Source organism: Tachysurus fulvidraco, chromosome 23 (genome assembly GCF_022655615.1).
Source record: "Tachysurus fulvidraco isolate hzauxx_2018 chromosome 23, HZAU_PFXX_2.0, whole genome shotgun sequence".
Taxonomy (NCBI): domain Eukaryota; kingdom Metazoa; phylum Chordata; class Actinopteri; order Siluriformes; family Bagridae; genus Tachysurus; species Tachysurus fulvidraco.
The window spans coordinates 6,691,420-6,708,114 of record NC_062540.1 but is presented as its reverse complement, the minus strand read 5'-3'; the positions used below and the strand labels follow the sequence as shown (position 1 = coordinate 6,708,114).

General features: G+C 38.9%; 1 protein-coding gene across 2 annotated transcripts in view; it reads left to right on the top strand.

The window, feature by feature from the left end:
• Window positions 1-292: 292 nt before the first annotated feature.
• plxna2 (plexin A2) overlaps window positions 293-16,695 on the top strand; it is a 206,482-nt gene continuing 190,079 nt past the window's right edge. For both annotated transcript variants that reach the window (XM_027145200.2, XM_047807375.1), the window contains exon 1: window positions 293-690. The gene's annotated coding sequence lies outside the window, so the exon portion shown is untranslated. The remainder of the gene's footprint in view (window positions 691-16,695) is intronic.

Below are 16,695 nucleotides of genomic sequence, written 5' to 3'. Positions count from 1 at the left end.
AGGAAAGAGAGAGGGAGTGTGTGTGTGTGTGTGGGGGGGTGCTTTAAACGCTGTGCAGTGGAGTAATGCCGTTCTCTCTCTCTCTCTCTCTCTCTCTCTCTCTCTCTCTCTCTCTCTCTCTCTCTCTCTCTCTCTCTCTCGCGTGCGCGCGCGCACGCACACACACGCACACACACACACACACACACACACACACACACACACACACACACACACACACACACACACACACACACACACTGTACCTCGCGCTCCTGCCTCGTGCAGTTCTAACACAAGACCATCAGTGAAGTGAAAGTGCAGACAGAGAGCGTGCCGCCTGGAGATCCGCAAACAGCAGCCGAGCAGGAGAAAGAAGGACATCACACACTCCTGTACGTGCCATGGAGCTGGAAGACATTTGTAAATGGGCATCTTTATAAAAGAGAAGGTTTATATTACCCAGAACAGAGCGTCTGCATCTCCCATCACTGATGTTTGAGCGAAGAGAGAGAGAGAAAAGCGAGCGCAGATCCTTTCGTCCTTCCTTTCGTCCTGTAGGTTCTTAGGAATTTCCTGGGAATAAGTGCCGATCTGACGGTCCGATCAGCTTGATGTGGATTTATCCATGCTGAGGACAGACACTGGAAGACAGAGCAAATTGTCAGCGAGAGCAGGAATGAACCGCAGCCCGTTGTTCACTATTATAAGGTGAGTTGGAATCGCATCCTGACTCAATGTGGACCTGAAAACGCTCGTATGTGTAACGTGCGGCTGTAAATACTAACATTTCTGTCGATCTGTCGGCTGTCGATCTGTCGGCTGCATTAACTACAACTGACAGCCAGCTCGTATTCAGACCACTTTAACCCAGATGACCTGTGTGGATTTGACTCTCTCTCTCTCTCTCTCTCTCTCTCTCTCTCTCTCTCTCTCTCTCTCTCTCTCTCTCTCTCTCTCTCTCTCTCTCTCTCTCTCTCTCTTTCACTGTGTGTGTGTGTGTGTGTGTGTGTGTGTGTGTGTGTGTGTGTGAGTTGTATGCGTTCCCCTTTATTATAGTCTGTCTTTTCCCATTATAATAGATGCGGTTTCATTCATTCATCCATTATTTGCCATTATTTAACTTGTATCACCATCACCTTCACGTGAACTAATCTAAAATGACTGGATTATCATATAGAAAGTTGTACTGTATTCATAAATGATCACATTAAACAGAGCATGAATCAATGTGTGTGTGATATGATATCATAGACCTCAGCATCTTCTGGTCTATAACAGAAGATAGATTATATATTATGGGAGCTGTTATTCAAACCTGTTCGAAATCTATCAGGATACAGCATCGCCTACCCTTTTGCTTAGCGCTCCAAGAATCTTGACTGGACTGTGGATAATATACGAATCTAAACATGATGAGCGTGTGGGCATTGACAAGATGTCCATGTGCTTGACATTTGGTGGATTTATTTTGCAGGACACACACCGTGTATCTATACATGTTTAGTGTTAATTAAATGTGATGAGTTATACCTATTACTTTCTTTAAATGCTTTGCAGAAATATACCTTTGAAGATTCATTCAAATTAAGAAAAGGTACAATGATGATCCAGTCAACTCAGTAAAACCCATCTGAAATGGCTCCCTGAAGTCTTTACACAGTATAACGCTTGCCTAGGTGTGCACATTTGGGATAAGCTTTATTCCAGATGTACCTTCGCTCGTGTGTGGTTGCAGAGGACCAGCAAATTTCGGCTGTACGCAAATCATCATTTCATTTCATCTAGAACGCTTAACTACACGAGCTACAAGGAAAAGTTGTTATTTGTAGTTGAAAATAAACTCTAAATTTGTATTAGTATAACTTACTGTACATCTGCTTCAAGCTAAATGCCAACAAAACTTGTTTTATCAGTGGCAAATGAGTGAAGTGATGTCTTAAGCCATGCTGCATGTCGACTTTAGTCTGTTCTCTCAGAAAATATTAATCTAACGTTCAATGAAGGGAAATCAAATTTTAATAACAATAAATATAAGCTACAATCACTACTTGTTTTACTGGTGAGAATAGGTTTAACATGATGTGTGGTTTTATCTTTCAATTTAATTCTGAAAAGCCCCTTAAAGCACAATCAGTTAAAGGAAAGAAATAATCATAACGCACATGTGAAATTTATTTAGTGTTAATTTAGTGAAAACTGTACTTTTCACACACTATATAGTCCATATGTTTTGATTTGTGTTTTTTCCAATAGTTCATCATTCACATGATAATTTTTCACATGAAGTCACAGATGAAATGTCATGGAATAACACTGTTTTAAATGCACACTATCTCACATAGTCACTAATGAAAATATATTTGATGGTATATATGTGTATGATTAGCACAATAATACAAACTATTCAGAGCATGATTGACTTACAGTTTAACATTCAAAGTTATTGAAAAAAATTATTTATAAATAAATAAAAATTTATTTATAAAAATTAATTACCTTGCCATTAAAGAAGTAATTCAAAAGCATGAATGTTTCGATAGTTGATGAGTAGAATATTACAAATAGCTATCTTAAAAATTGAGAAAAATCCGAGGTCAGGTAGAGAATGGCTACACAGGTAACTCCAAACTTTTAAAGACTTATGTTATAGAGCCGTTCTAAGAGATTTATTTCTAAGAGATATTATTAAAATAGATGCTCAGTTACCACCAAAATAATTAAAAATTATCTGTCAGTATACATTAGGAATAAGGCATGGTCATCCCTGTCGATTATTTTGTACATGCAAAGGGTTGTATACTGAACTCAAAATTAGGCACTAATTTGTGGCATAGACTAAAATTATGGTGGCATAACTTTTAAATCTTATAGAAGGAATGGTAGAGCAGCTTCCAAGTGATGGCTTACACTAAACGGATTACAAGAGCTTACAGATACCTGATCCTAACCAGTAGCTGCATATGGCTAATTTTACAAATATTGTCTAATAATTTACATAAGTTAAAGTCTTAGTGTGTGTTAATGCTTGGGTAAAACAAATTGTATTTTCCTTCTTCATATTTTATTATCACTGCATCGGACTCCTTTTTTGGCTTCTCATTGGTGAAAATGAGCATGAGCTGCACACATTGTCATTGCTTGGTGGATGAAAAGTTGCAGTTGGATTAAAACACAGAGCCTTCCAGTGTATTTTCTTCAGTGAAGTCATGGGAGATGTGAAAGGAGTGTGGAGCATCTCCAGCATCTCCACATCACACTCTTTAATCAATAAGGTTAACTACACAAAGCCATGGGGTCATGACTTGTAGCCATCGTTCTCCCTGCCTAATGCTGCGTACTGAGTGCATCACTTCTCTAGAACTCCATCCAGCAGTAGTCACACTCTGCAAAATAAAAGCTCCCTTCGCAGCATGAGCTTCTTTGGTTGGATTTCAATGTTCAGTGAAATTGTCAAATAAGCCTTTCAGCCTCTAATGCACGGACGCATGGTATTGATTTGTGTATGTCAATCCAACTCGTTAAATGTTTCCTGGAGGCTAATTGGGGTGTATTATGTGCTTAACGGGTGTTTGTCTGGCTCTCTGAAGTCCTGAGTTTCCAGAGCTCCCTCTTTGCCTGTATTTGTGGGAGGGTTTACATTTTTCAATCTTCTATAGGAAACCAAACTGAAGTACAGTTTGTTAGTTAGTTTAGCAGTGGGTTTGGATGGATCTGTAGGTCATGCAGAACTCTTCAACTCATTAGTTGTGAAGATGCACTTTGGGGTGTGTTTCAATAGTGCTATGGTATAGCTTTAGTAACTGGAAAACATTTGTTTTGTTTTTTTTAATATAGCTTTCATAAATACATGCTCTTGTAAAAAAATATATATAGATATATAAATAAAATGAACATATTTATTATAAAGTCGTTTATATGTGTATTGTCTGATCTCATCATCTGCCAGCTCTAATTATTGACATGCCTTAATCCTACTGATGGACACTGTCTGGCATACTGTACCTGCATGGCTCAGTAGCACCTCCTATTGAATTAAACCATCTAGGTGAAACCAGTGATCTGGAGAGTGCAGCCAGAGAGAGCAATTTGTTATGATACCTCTGAATTTCCACTGTTGTAACATTGCACAGCAAATTCCCCGTGGCATGTGATGCTGCATGTATTTAGAGTATGCTGCATCAGAGGTCAATATGTCTTGGATGTGACACTGTGTTTTAGTTGTATACTTTCTCCAGTGAGTATGGCACCTTCACAGCTCTTCCAAGGCCTCTCTTTCTTTTGTCACCTCTGATCTCCTCTCCACTATCCCACTCTCTCTCTCCCTATCTCTCTCTCTCTCTCTCTCTCTCTCTCTCTCTCTCTCTCTCTCTCTCTCTCTCACACACACACACACACACACACACACACACACACACACACAAAAATGCATGCACACACATCCTCCCAGTGGGTTTGCCCCTGTTTAGCCTGAGAGATTCTGACAAGGCGCTGTGCATGCAGCCGGAATCCTTGACCTATTTCTTAATGAGTGAACAGTGCAAAATGTGTTTGGGGGACAGTGTTTCTGCAACAGGCTTCCTGCCTTGCACAGACTTGACCTCACACACACACACACACACACACACACACACACACACACACACACACACACACACACACACACACACACACACACACACACACACACACTTGTCTTAAGACCCACATGTGGACCTTCCACTGACATAATTATTGATGCAGTTAATTAATTCTATGCTATTAACTCATGCTATGCCTTCAACTTACATCACCTTTTACCTTAACCTTACCTGCTAGCAATTTAAAAAAGCAGTATTACCTGTGGGGCACAACCAAATTTCTCAACATATGAACTCAAAACGATCAGATCTTTCAATCTTTATTTGGTCCCCATCACAATATAAAAACATGCCCCCCCCCAAACACACACACACACACACACACACACACACACACACACACACACACACACACACACACACACACATTCACACTTGTGATAGAGATGTTTGTTTCTGTGTGTGTGAGTATAGTCTCGAGTTTTTAATGTGTCTGGTCATGCCTCTTTCATCCCTTCATGGCCATGCTGTTTATCTGAATTCTCACTTGTCCAGCTGTCACAACAGAGATCTTTATCACACTGACCCTTAGTTGCTACTCTCTCTAGAACAGAGAACATGACTCATGGGTTTGTGTGTGTGTGTGTGTGTGTGTGTGTGTGTGTGTGTGTGTGTGTGTGTGTGTGTGTGTGTGTGTGTGTGTGTGTAATATACCGACATATTTGCTCGTGAACAGAACAGTAGTTTGTTGATAACAGAACTGACTCTTTTTAGCTGCCCTTTCCACCAGTGTTTGGCTTTATCTACAGAAAAGGTCATAAACATTGTGTTGGGATAATTTGTCTTTAACACTACCATCACTTTCAGTGTTGACCCCAGAGCTGAGTGTCACATTAATAAGGTTTGTATCATTGAGGCTAATAATTGGGAGCAGGCGGGTCACAGGGGTCAGCAGTTCGATCCTGAGCTTGGTTTACAGTCTGTGCAGGATTGTGCATATTCTCTCTTTTATCTGAGCAGGTTTCCTCTGTGTTGTCTGGTTTTCTCCCAACTCCCATAGATCTGAGCAAGGATACAGAGATTACAGAAAATGAATGAATGAATTAATAGATGTATGGATGGATTGATGGATGAGGTGGACAGGGTTTTGGATAGAAAATGTACTGATTAGAATGAAGAATATATGGTTAAGAGCACAAAGTTACTGGAATTGTAAATTATAGGAATATTAGAGATATAGAAAATCTCAGTGAAAATATGAACATTTGTAGAAAACAGAAACACTACTTTAAATAAAATAATTTAAAACATATTAATAACAGGACGATATGTGTCCCTAGAAATGACTAGGAACAAGCATATTCCTATTAGGTGTAGCAGTGTTTGTGAGTAAATCTCCTGCATCAATACCATAAAAATGATCCTTAATAATAATAAAAAAGTCACATGATCCAAAATTGAGGTCAGCTATACCTGGACTGGCTTCCCGACAGATAAAACATGGCAAATCAAGATGCCAATTGCTTAAATAATCAGCATGACTAGTCTGAAAGCATTTGCTCCATTGATTTACTCAGGGTTTACATTTAATATGCAGCCCAATATGGGTATTTGTAACTAAAAGCCTAGTTCACCTTTCACAGCTTTGATCATCTTGCATGCTAACTAGTCATGTCAACTTGGCAGAATTATTGCCACACAGCCATCAAATGTCAAATATTGTATAAACAAAACACAAAAACAAAAATTCAATACATATATAAATTTGAATCCACTAATGATATACAAGCTTAGATATACTGATTTTAATAAACTAGCCTACTATGACATGCACTGAGTGCTGGGTTTATCTGTCTGGAGTAGGCTGTCAGCACAATTATCACAAAAATAAAGACCTACTGTAGGTAATTTAAACAATAGACTCAGGAAACAGACCAATTTATTTAACTCGCAGCACATACACTACCTTAATTAATGTAAACTTGAACATGATGCATGGATGTTTGATTGCCAGAAAACAGAATAATTAGCTGTGTGCTCTTTGCTTTGAGATCTTCATACCCCATCTGCATACAAGTATAAAGCAGACAGTTGATTCATGAACATTGTCCTCACATTGCCTAAAATATTTATGGAAGCTGATTGATATTTGATTATATAGTCAATGCAAATTAGATAGTAGATAGTAGTAAACAGTGGCTCCTAATAGACCAGTAATATCTACAATTCACGTCCTTCTGTAGTCTGTATATTGCAGTATACAGTGTAAATAGGCTCACTTTTGACATAGTTGTGGTTGCATTAAAAAATACACAATAGATGTTGACCTTCACTGTTATTCAGTGATTCAGATTAAAAAAATTATTAATTCAGTACAGAGATTTGGAGTTGTTGGCAGTGAGTATTTTCATGTTAGAGATAAGCTGAAAGATATTAGTGTTTTTTTTTTTTTGATAGACTACATAATAATTCTAGAAAAATGCAAATAGCTTCAAATGCCTTGGTAAATAGGCTGATGTGGCCCAAGATATAAACAATATCTGTCTGTATAATTTAAAATAAACTTGTCAAATCCCTTATAATGGTTATTGAACGGGAAAAAAATTATTCAGTTAGACAATTAAAAATAGTAAACAGAATATTCTATTACTAATCATTTGTGACACGCTTAACTAGGAGAGTAGTGCTGAGAATTGCTGGAAGGCACAAGCATGTGTGTTTTTTCAGGGCTTGTTTCTTAGAGCAAGAGGGGCAGCAAGAGAATATAGAGAAACAGATAGACAGGGGCTAAGAGACAGACAGAGTGGGAAAAAAATGAATGGCAGGAAAATGGTTAGCGTACACTCTTCGCCATTGAGAAATGTCCAGCTACTGTCTTGATGTTTCTGCCCTGCAGCTGCCAACTTGCCAAAACAAAGCCTTTTGTTTCTATCCTCACTTTGGCAGATGGAGTAGAAGATGGTAAATGAAAAAAAAAACCAACACTGAGGAGAAGAGAGTTAGTGGACCATGATGGAGTATGCACACACTAAGGCCAGTCCTTGGGGAAGACTAACGGTCCTACGAAAACAAAAACAACGTCGCCACAATGCTCTAAAGCTGAGCCAGTGCCAGTGCAACTGTGCAACCCTCTGTTCTTTTTCAGCTGTATCCACTTGTTTTAAGCAGTAGCCTCTGCCTCAAAGCTCTCCTGGGCCCTTGCGGCCTTTATAAAGATGTTAATGGAATTGCCTTCATGACACATTTCCATGGGACAGATTCACTCACCATGGCCATTCTTCAGCGCCTCAGTCTGCCTGCCACATTCAATACATCAGCTCCTCTTAAACAACAGATTCTTCACCCATTCATGTTCACTCACTATAGTCGTGTGCTTCTCTATTCTTCTCTGTTTTTATTTCTCTGACTTTCTCCTCTGCCATTTTTTTCTTTATTTTCTTTTATTCCCTTGGTCTCCCTTTCTAAGGGTAGTTGTGGCTCAGCGGTGAATGTTTGGGTTACTGATCAGATTGTCATGAATTTAAATCCTAGAGCTGACATGCTTTTACGGTTGTGCTCTTGGGCAAGGCCCTCGACCCTTACTCCTGCCCATCCTTAGCTATGATATGTGAAGAAACTCCGCTTGAATATTTGAACTTGCTTGAACTTGAATATGTGATAGTAAAGTCAATCCGTTTTTGTCCTCCTCTGCTTTAAATGTTCTGTTTCCTATTCTCTCTCTCTCTCTCTCTCTCTCTCTCTCTCTCTCTCTCTCTCTCTCTCTCTCTCTCTCTCTTGCTTTCTTTCTCACACACACTTATGAACAAACATACACAGACCCACACACACACACACACACTCACACACACACACCTTCTTTATATCTTCTATATAATACCCACTTTCAGTGGTGACATCTCAGGCTCATAAGTGTAATACTGATAACCCATATCTATGTATATTTACTTGATTACAAATAAGAACTGGTCGTCTCTATAGTCCCTCTTGGCTATAAGGGTAATTAAAAAAACTTTTGTAATTCCCAGTAGAATGCTCCTGTTGATTCTGAAAAAGGGCATAACACAGTAAAGGATAGTCTCATAGTCTCCTTGTCTCTTACATAGACCACTAAAGCTGTCCAGTCTACAAACTCACATAAAACTGCATAACATGCACACTGCTATAAACAAAAGGAGCTCATACTTTTCCATTATAAAGAGTGCTCTTTTGTGATATCTGAATGCCCCTGCCTTCTCTCAGCATGCCACTTTCTCTTAAAGTATGTGTAAATTTAACACCAACTCTGACAGCGTTTATAATCAATTAGTTCTTGCTGTAGCTGTGTGATGTGTGTTATTGTCTGCCTATGGAAGTCGACAGTAAAGTGAGCAACAAAAGAATAAATAGTGAGAGGTCCATGGTGGGTGGGGTGGGATTCAGTATGTGTGTGTGTGTGTGTGTGTGTGTGTGTGTGTGTGTGTGTGTGTGTGTGTGTGTGTGTGTGTGTGTGTGTGTATTGGGGGTGGTTATGGTGTCAGTAGATCCAGATGGGCATCGGCACTTGACAGACCGTGTGTGTGGCCTGACAGTATGTGATGTGTGTGTAGCCTGAGAAAGGAAGAGGGCACAAGCATAGGTAGGAGCTTTGGTGTCCATGTTACCCACTTGTAAATGTTGTCATGGTTACCATTAGGAGGTGCAGTGCTTGCATAGTCCACTTGTTGGACGGCAATTGAAAGATGTGCCAAAGGCTATTTGGTACTGCCAGCTCGGGCCAGTTACATCCCAGCTCTTTCAGTGAACCAAAGGAGGGGGTAGGGGTCATTATAAATTCTCTAATTGTTAAAAATGAGCAATTAATCAATTTAATCCAAGTTTACTTTTGTTTCTATAGCACATATATTATATATTAATAGGTAAAATTTGTTTGTATATTTAGATCCCCAGAGAGCAAGTAGGAGGAGACAGTGGTATAAAAAAATAGATTACATGAAGAAGAAACCTTGAAACTTTGAAAGGAACTACACTCAAAAGGAAATGCATCCTCTTCTAGGTGACACTAAATCATTACTCTTCCACAATTCGAAAGTGTACTGTGTTGAAAAAATGTTCAGAATGACCATACTGTGAATAATTGTCCTGGCATGAGCATGGGGCACTTTTCAGTACAGCCACAGTTCTTACGGTAGGTACAGTATCCAGGTTGCATCTTGGTTAACTGTGCCTCATTAGGGTCTGCCAGTGAGAGCATGCACAGCAGCATAACATGAGTCACAAGTTCAGATTCTCAGATACTAGAAGTCAAAATGAATCAAGCTGAGCCAGAGGGCAAGAGAAGCTGCAGTGGCAAAAGGGCAAGAGGGAATACAGTGTATCAGAGCTGGGTACTAATATTACTTAAACCATAATCAAACCTTTGATTTTCATATCTTTTTTCAGCGATCTGTTGTGTCATTAAATGCATTAGAGAATGCACGCAAATTGCACCTTTCTTTCCATCTCATCAGGTGTGCATTTCCATGTGCTGACAAGAACGACCCCTTTGTTGTGGGAAGTAATTGCTTTTAACCTTCCTTCACCTACGGGCACATACATGTACCCACCTGCACCTGAGCCATTGGCTTTGTTACAATTCTCAAGCCAGCCGTGGCCTTATCAGCTTAGATAGCTTGTGATTCCTGTCAGGAGACAGGCGCCTTAACACATCCTCACCGCCACAGCTAGGAGAAGCAGAGATAAGCCTCCAAAATTCATTCCTGGGCCTGATAGCAGAGACAGTCCCACAGATGGAAGTGAGAGAGTGTGGAGAAGAAAAGTCAGAAAACGGAGAGAGAGAGAGAGAGAGAGAGAGAGAGAGAGAGAGAGAGAGAGAGAGAGAGAGAGAGAGAGAGAGAGAGAGAGATGATTGCTCTGTCATCCAGATAAACATTTTCTAGAATGTCAAGCAAAACAATTCCAAAACCAAAACCATGATGAAAGACCTTGCAACTCTCAAGTTAAAAGCTTGAAAATGACATGTCCTTGCCTGGCACTCCCATCATCCCTCTGTTAAGTGCTTCTTCATACTAGAATGCAAGGGCACAGCAGTCACAAGAATCAATGTTAAAGGTACTGGAAGTGTTGTTTAAAGCACAAGACAGACTGGTAGGAGACTCCTACAACAAGAGAGCCAGTTTGGGTCTGAGCAACTTCTTTCCTCTCATGCATTTTTCACTTTTGTTTATCATCTTTTATATTACTTCAAAAGCCCAGGAGAGTGTAATAAGACTAGATTGTGCTGGTTCTGCTATGGTGTAAGTGAGTGGATGTTTTCCAAGTTTTACTAGGGCTAGACAAAACTGATGATATCCCACGGCACTGTGGTTTATGTGTGTTTTTTTCTCCTGGCTCATGGCCATTTGACCTTAAAAGAGAAGCTGACACATTTGCTTAATGTAATCTAGTGAAATATTAAACAATATGAAATATTTACAGAAGTACTTAACAATTGCACTGAAATCCCTTCCTTCTGTTATTTACTCCACTTATCCTACCCTCTTTGTTGACATCATCTCAGAAGTATCTTTTTAATCCTAAAATGATTTTAGCCTTGATTTCCCTCAATGACTATTCATGGCATCTTCATGTAGTTGAGCTGTGTCTGAACCCCAGGTAATTTCAAGGGTGTCTGAAATCAATCACATATTGTGAGCTCTTCTGCAAATAGTAAGCAAGAAAAGTGCTATAAAACAGTGAATGAGAGTCTACGAAGAAATCAGATTCATCTGCCTTCATGTGCAGCAGATCTCTGAATCCATATTATCATTATTCTATTTGTGTGTGAAGATAAGCGAGGAATAGAAGAAAATGCTTCTATAAGAAATTACTTCACATTACTTGTCTTATCCATTCAAATGGTTGTTAGGAACAGCAAAAATGAAAATGAATTTTAAGCCACTCCCAGTGACTCACAGTATAACAATAGCTATATTTTCTTGCACTGTAGCTCTAGTGTTCTTTGTAAACCAGACAACCCATTGAGTGTTTTAATACTTTTTGCCTGTGGTCTTAAAGTGAAATATTACATAGTGTATGAGCCTTGTCTGTGAACAATCGTGTTGTGTACACATACCAAGCAACAGACACTTGTCAGCAAATTATTAAAATGGTGCAGAGTGAGCGGATTAGTTATTGTGAGATTTTGAAAATTGTAAATTGAAAAGGCAATAGCGAACAATAGTTTTTATAAGCAATTATTTGAAATTCATAAAAGTGTAAATACAATCTGCCACTATGTAATTCCATATGTAGAATATGATTATTTCTTCTTCTTTTTTTTTTTTTTTTTTGCAAATTCACTGAAAATAGTTAAAATAAGAAAGTCTCTATTGAGTAGATATGTGCATGTGTTGACTGGCGCTGAATATTTACCATGTAAAACAACGTACTGTATTAACAGGCAATGATAAAACTAAAACTTTACCCCTTTTGTCTGACATTGTTGGTTCTACTGATTTCCTCCAAGCACACATGTTTAGCAAAAGAAACCATGTAAGCCTCGTGAAAGTGCCTCAACAGATTTAATACCAGTGCTCCTCTGGTGTCACAATGAATGAAATGTGATACATGACAGCAACATCTCTCATCAACTTTGCGTGTCTCTTTCTGTATGGGCGGCATAATTAGGAACATAGACGTTTGACTCTTAAGTCACAGGAAACGGTGACATCATGTGTAATTCACAGATCAACATCAATGTAGGTCAATCAAGCTTATTTTGCTTTGCATTTAAAAGAAGCAACTGGCGATTTAGACTATCTTATACAATTATAAGTGTGACGGTACAGAGAGGCTTGGCAAAGGACTGTAGAGTTCTGTGTTGTCCACTGAGATACTGATTAAATATGACTGTGTCGGAATTGCTGTCTCCAGAGAGAGATAGGAAAAGAAATAGAGAGACAGACAGTGAGAGAAAAGGAAGTTGTGAGAGATAAGGAGAGCTAGAGAGATACAGTAGCTTGAATGCGAGAGAGAGAGAGATGGGAGGGGGATAATTTTGGGCAGGTTTTCACTTGAAAAATGTGAATGAATTTAGTCACATGCTTCTGTTTGTAACAATTGTGGATCACCTACTAAAGCTGTTTAATGCCTAAACACCAAGGCAAGAGTGCCAGTTTTTACTACTATATCAATGTTGTTTCTTAGCTTTGGAGTTATGTTTAATCAGAGGACCACTTTGTCATTCAAATTTTTTTCCTGGTTATAATACAGGCTACTATATTTCATACTATTTTATTTATTCATTTGGCTGACACCACTGAAGAATCAACTCTCAGTGCCTGCGCGAGCCCGGATAAAATGGGAGGGTTGCATCGGTATCGAAGTCCGGCATAAAACCTGTGTCAAATCAAAATGTGACAAAATGTGACCCCGAGCAGGAAGCAGTTGAAAGAAGAACAACAGCATTCATTTGGCTGACACTTTTATCCAAAATTAAAATATAGAGAGGACATCATTTCATATCTGAGAATTAGGGGTTTGGATCAAGAATTAAATGGTAGGTGTCACGAACACGGCATAAAACAGACCCAAATGCAGGATAGCAAAATAAACGGGGTTTAATAACAAAAAGACACGAAACATGACACGGACTAGAGACAGGACAACAGGACAAAACAACGGTAGATTCCACGCTGCACAAGGCAATGCGGCACAGTTAGACTTAATGACAATGGGAAACAGGTGTGTGGAGACGGGAGGAGCAGACAAAGGCGGGGCAGACACGTGACGAGGAACATAAACAAATGCACGTGGCCAAAGTCCGGGCTGAGTCATAACAGTTGGGCTAGTATTTGAAATATTTCAAGTAGTAGCCCAATACCATTAACCATTTGCACCAAATCTCTACTGTTTCTGACAGCCTTGCTGGATGCAAAAAACAGACAGAGTATGCCAGATCCACTGTCTTAAAATAGAGATGCTTTTTCATGGTTGTAAGAGAGCAACACTCTGTGATGTAGGCCAGCTCAGTTGAAATGTTGAAATGAGCAAGCTGCCCACATCATGTCTATGGATATATTGACAGAATCTGAAATGTCAATATTGTGTAAAAGAATGTTTCACAAAGCCTCAGCGGTAGTCCTTATTTCTGTGTGAAATATAGGTCTCATGTTAGTAGCTCCTGGTTATTTTCATATTTCCAAACAAATCTGTCAATTATAGGTTTTGCTGGGGTATTTTGTTAGTCTTGCTGGAAAAAAAAAAGTTTTTTATGACATGAAGGGTTACAAATGCATTATCTTTCCTTCATTAGTTTGCTTTTATATATCATCAGCTGCTTTTCAAATTTGGTAATTAAAAGCTTGTAACGCACAACATGTTTGAATTTCTCTGATCTTCATCTCCTAATTCCACCTAATTCCTCCAAGTCCATGTCTTGGCAAGAAGGTGAAGCAAGAATACGTGGGTTGTGTGTGTGTGTGTGTGTGTGTGTGTGTGTGTGTGTGTGTGTGTGTGTGTGTGTGTGTGTGTGTGTGTGTGTGTGTGTGTGTGTGTGTGTGTGTGTGTGTGTGTGTGTGTGTGTGTGTGTGTGCGTTTGTCTTGCAGTGAGGATATTAGTATGCCCTCCGCTGTCAAGTCTGCTATCAGCTTCTGCATTGCCCTTTCCCCAATGCTATTTACAGGACTTTGGCAGATACCCAGTATGTTAATACATTAATGGGAACACACACACACACACACACACACACACACACACACACACACACACACACACACACACACACACACACATATGCACAGCTTTGTCAGTGATGTGAAGGGTAAAAATCTGCCTGCCTTTGTAGGCCTGTCTTTTCTGGCCTGCAAACATGCAGACAGCTTAAGCGGCCATTCTCATTCACTGCAGTTCTTTTTTTAATCCTTTACAAAGAATAAGAGTAGCAGAATATGCCCACTAATTCAACAAATCTCTGAATTGCCACGATGATCATAATTTGCTTTTACAGCCAAGAAATTTATAATGTACTGTATTATGAACAGAGGAGGATATCATGCACAACGTTGCTCTTTAAGGACACAACTCCAAATTTTGACTCCCAACATGACAGTGTTTAGCTAGGGACATTTTAGGTCATTGTTCTCTTGTGAAGCACTTATCATGTTGGTAGGCAGCATCTACATCCCATGACAGGCCAGTGTGGGAACAAGGCAAAAAGAATGCCAACGAACTTGAATTGTTCTGAACGTGAGTGTTGAATTGTTCCCCATGACACTGAGAAAGACAGGAACAGGAAGGAACTGGTGCTGGGTGGGTTATTATATCAGACACACTCGGGGGAAATGTGCAGGATGAGGCATGGTGCCGGAGCCAGAAAAGAAAAGTGTTTAGGGCACAAATGGCACCAAGCCTATGAAGGATTGGTGGCTTGACCATGTCTTGAAGAAAGGATTGAGGTCATGATACAGGCACTTATACTTCTTTGGATGAGCAATATTAAACCTTATTAAATCTATGCCTTCTTTGCTCTTCCAGGATTGAAGTCAATGTGCAATGTGCAAGCTGAGAGATATGCTGGATGCTGTGCAGATTGATTTGCTGTGTCCGGATGAAGTAATATTGATTTTAGATCAGGTCTGTCAAGTGCAAGATAAAAACAGTTTGGGGATATTCAGTTAAAGTTTGTGAAAGTTCATCTTGCTTATAAAGGTTTGTATAAGCATCAAACAAGACTGAATAGAAAAAGCACCTTTTAAAGTAAACCTTTTAAAGGTTAACTATTAGTGATTAATACTGTACATAGCTATAAATACGCCACATCTAGATGCAGTTTAACTGATTTGGTTTTCAACTTGAAGCACAGAATCAATGCATGCCTCTCTATCGAATTGAATTTTAATATATTTATTTTAAACAGATAAGTCATTGGATCAGAGTAGGTAAATGAAATTAAAAAAATTCATCTCAGTTATCTGCATATGTATATCAGTGCATTTAATATAACAAGCTGCAACACATTATTATTATTATTATTATTATTATTATTATTATTATTATTATTATTATTATTATTATTTAGGTTGGGTAAGGAAAGTATAATACTGTTTCCAGCCAAATATTTCTGATTCAGACACTGAAATGACATCACTGTATTTTACAGCGAGACCTGTAACCTGTTTTGTTTTGCCCATTATAATTATAATTACTAGTTTCTTGTTTGTTTCAGGGGTGCTTATTCGCTTTTGTCTAGCACTGTTAATCATATCCATTTTTTGTGTTAGATTATCTGGAAATAGTAGATTATACAGCACTTTAATTCCTTATTGGTTGGGAATAATGTTATTGTATATGTATATTTAACTTTAAATCTAACGTTAACTCTGTCTATAAAGACAGGCACTCAGCTACTACTGCTCTAACAGAAGAGTAGCTTCTAGTAAAAGGATTATATGAGCAGGGCCTGGAGCCACGTGGCATCAGGAAAGCTGACCTGTGACTTGTTTGTAGCAGCAGCAAAAATCAGCTCTTCATTAGGCAAATGCATCACGACAGTTTATATGAATAATGTATGTATGCCTCTTTATGGTGTTCCATTCTCATATATATATATATATATATATATATATATATATATATATATATATATATATATATATATATATACAGACAGAAAAAGGCCCGAATTGTGATGGTTAGACCATTTTGTCAGAAAATCAACAAACATCAGGTCCAAGGAAGTGTTATGGACCCAAAGAAAAACAACCAGTGAAGTAGTGAGGATCATGGATGCCCTAGGCTCATTGATAAACGTAGGGAATGAAGCCTATACCATCTTTTCTGATCCAAGCTTGCTAAATACAGCTGGTTTTGCCATTGATAGTAGATATGGCCCTGGACTGCCTTGCTGTAAACTCCTCCAGTTTTCATAACCCAAAATTATGCCCTTATGCAGTCAGCACCCTAGAAAATGTGAAGCCTCATTTTTCTGGCTCAATGTGTCTTATATGTCAAAACCAGCCTGATTTGTCTTACCCCCTACTGCTCTGCCACTGATGGTCTTATTAATGTTGAAAGGTAGATGGAGGTATATGTGCAGTGTGTTCTGGCTCCCAGCCATTATTGCCTACTCATGGAACTCTCTGTCCCTCTGTGTTTCACTCTTTCTTTATCTGTCTTTGT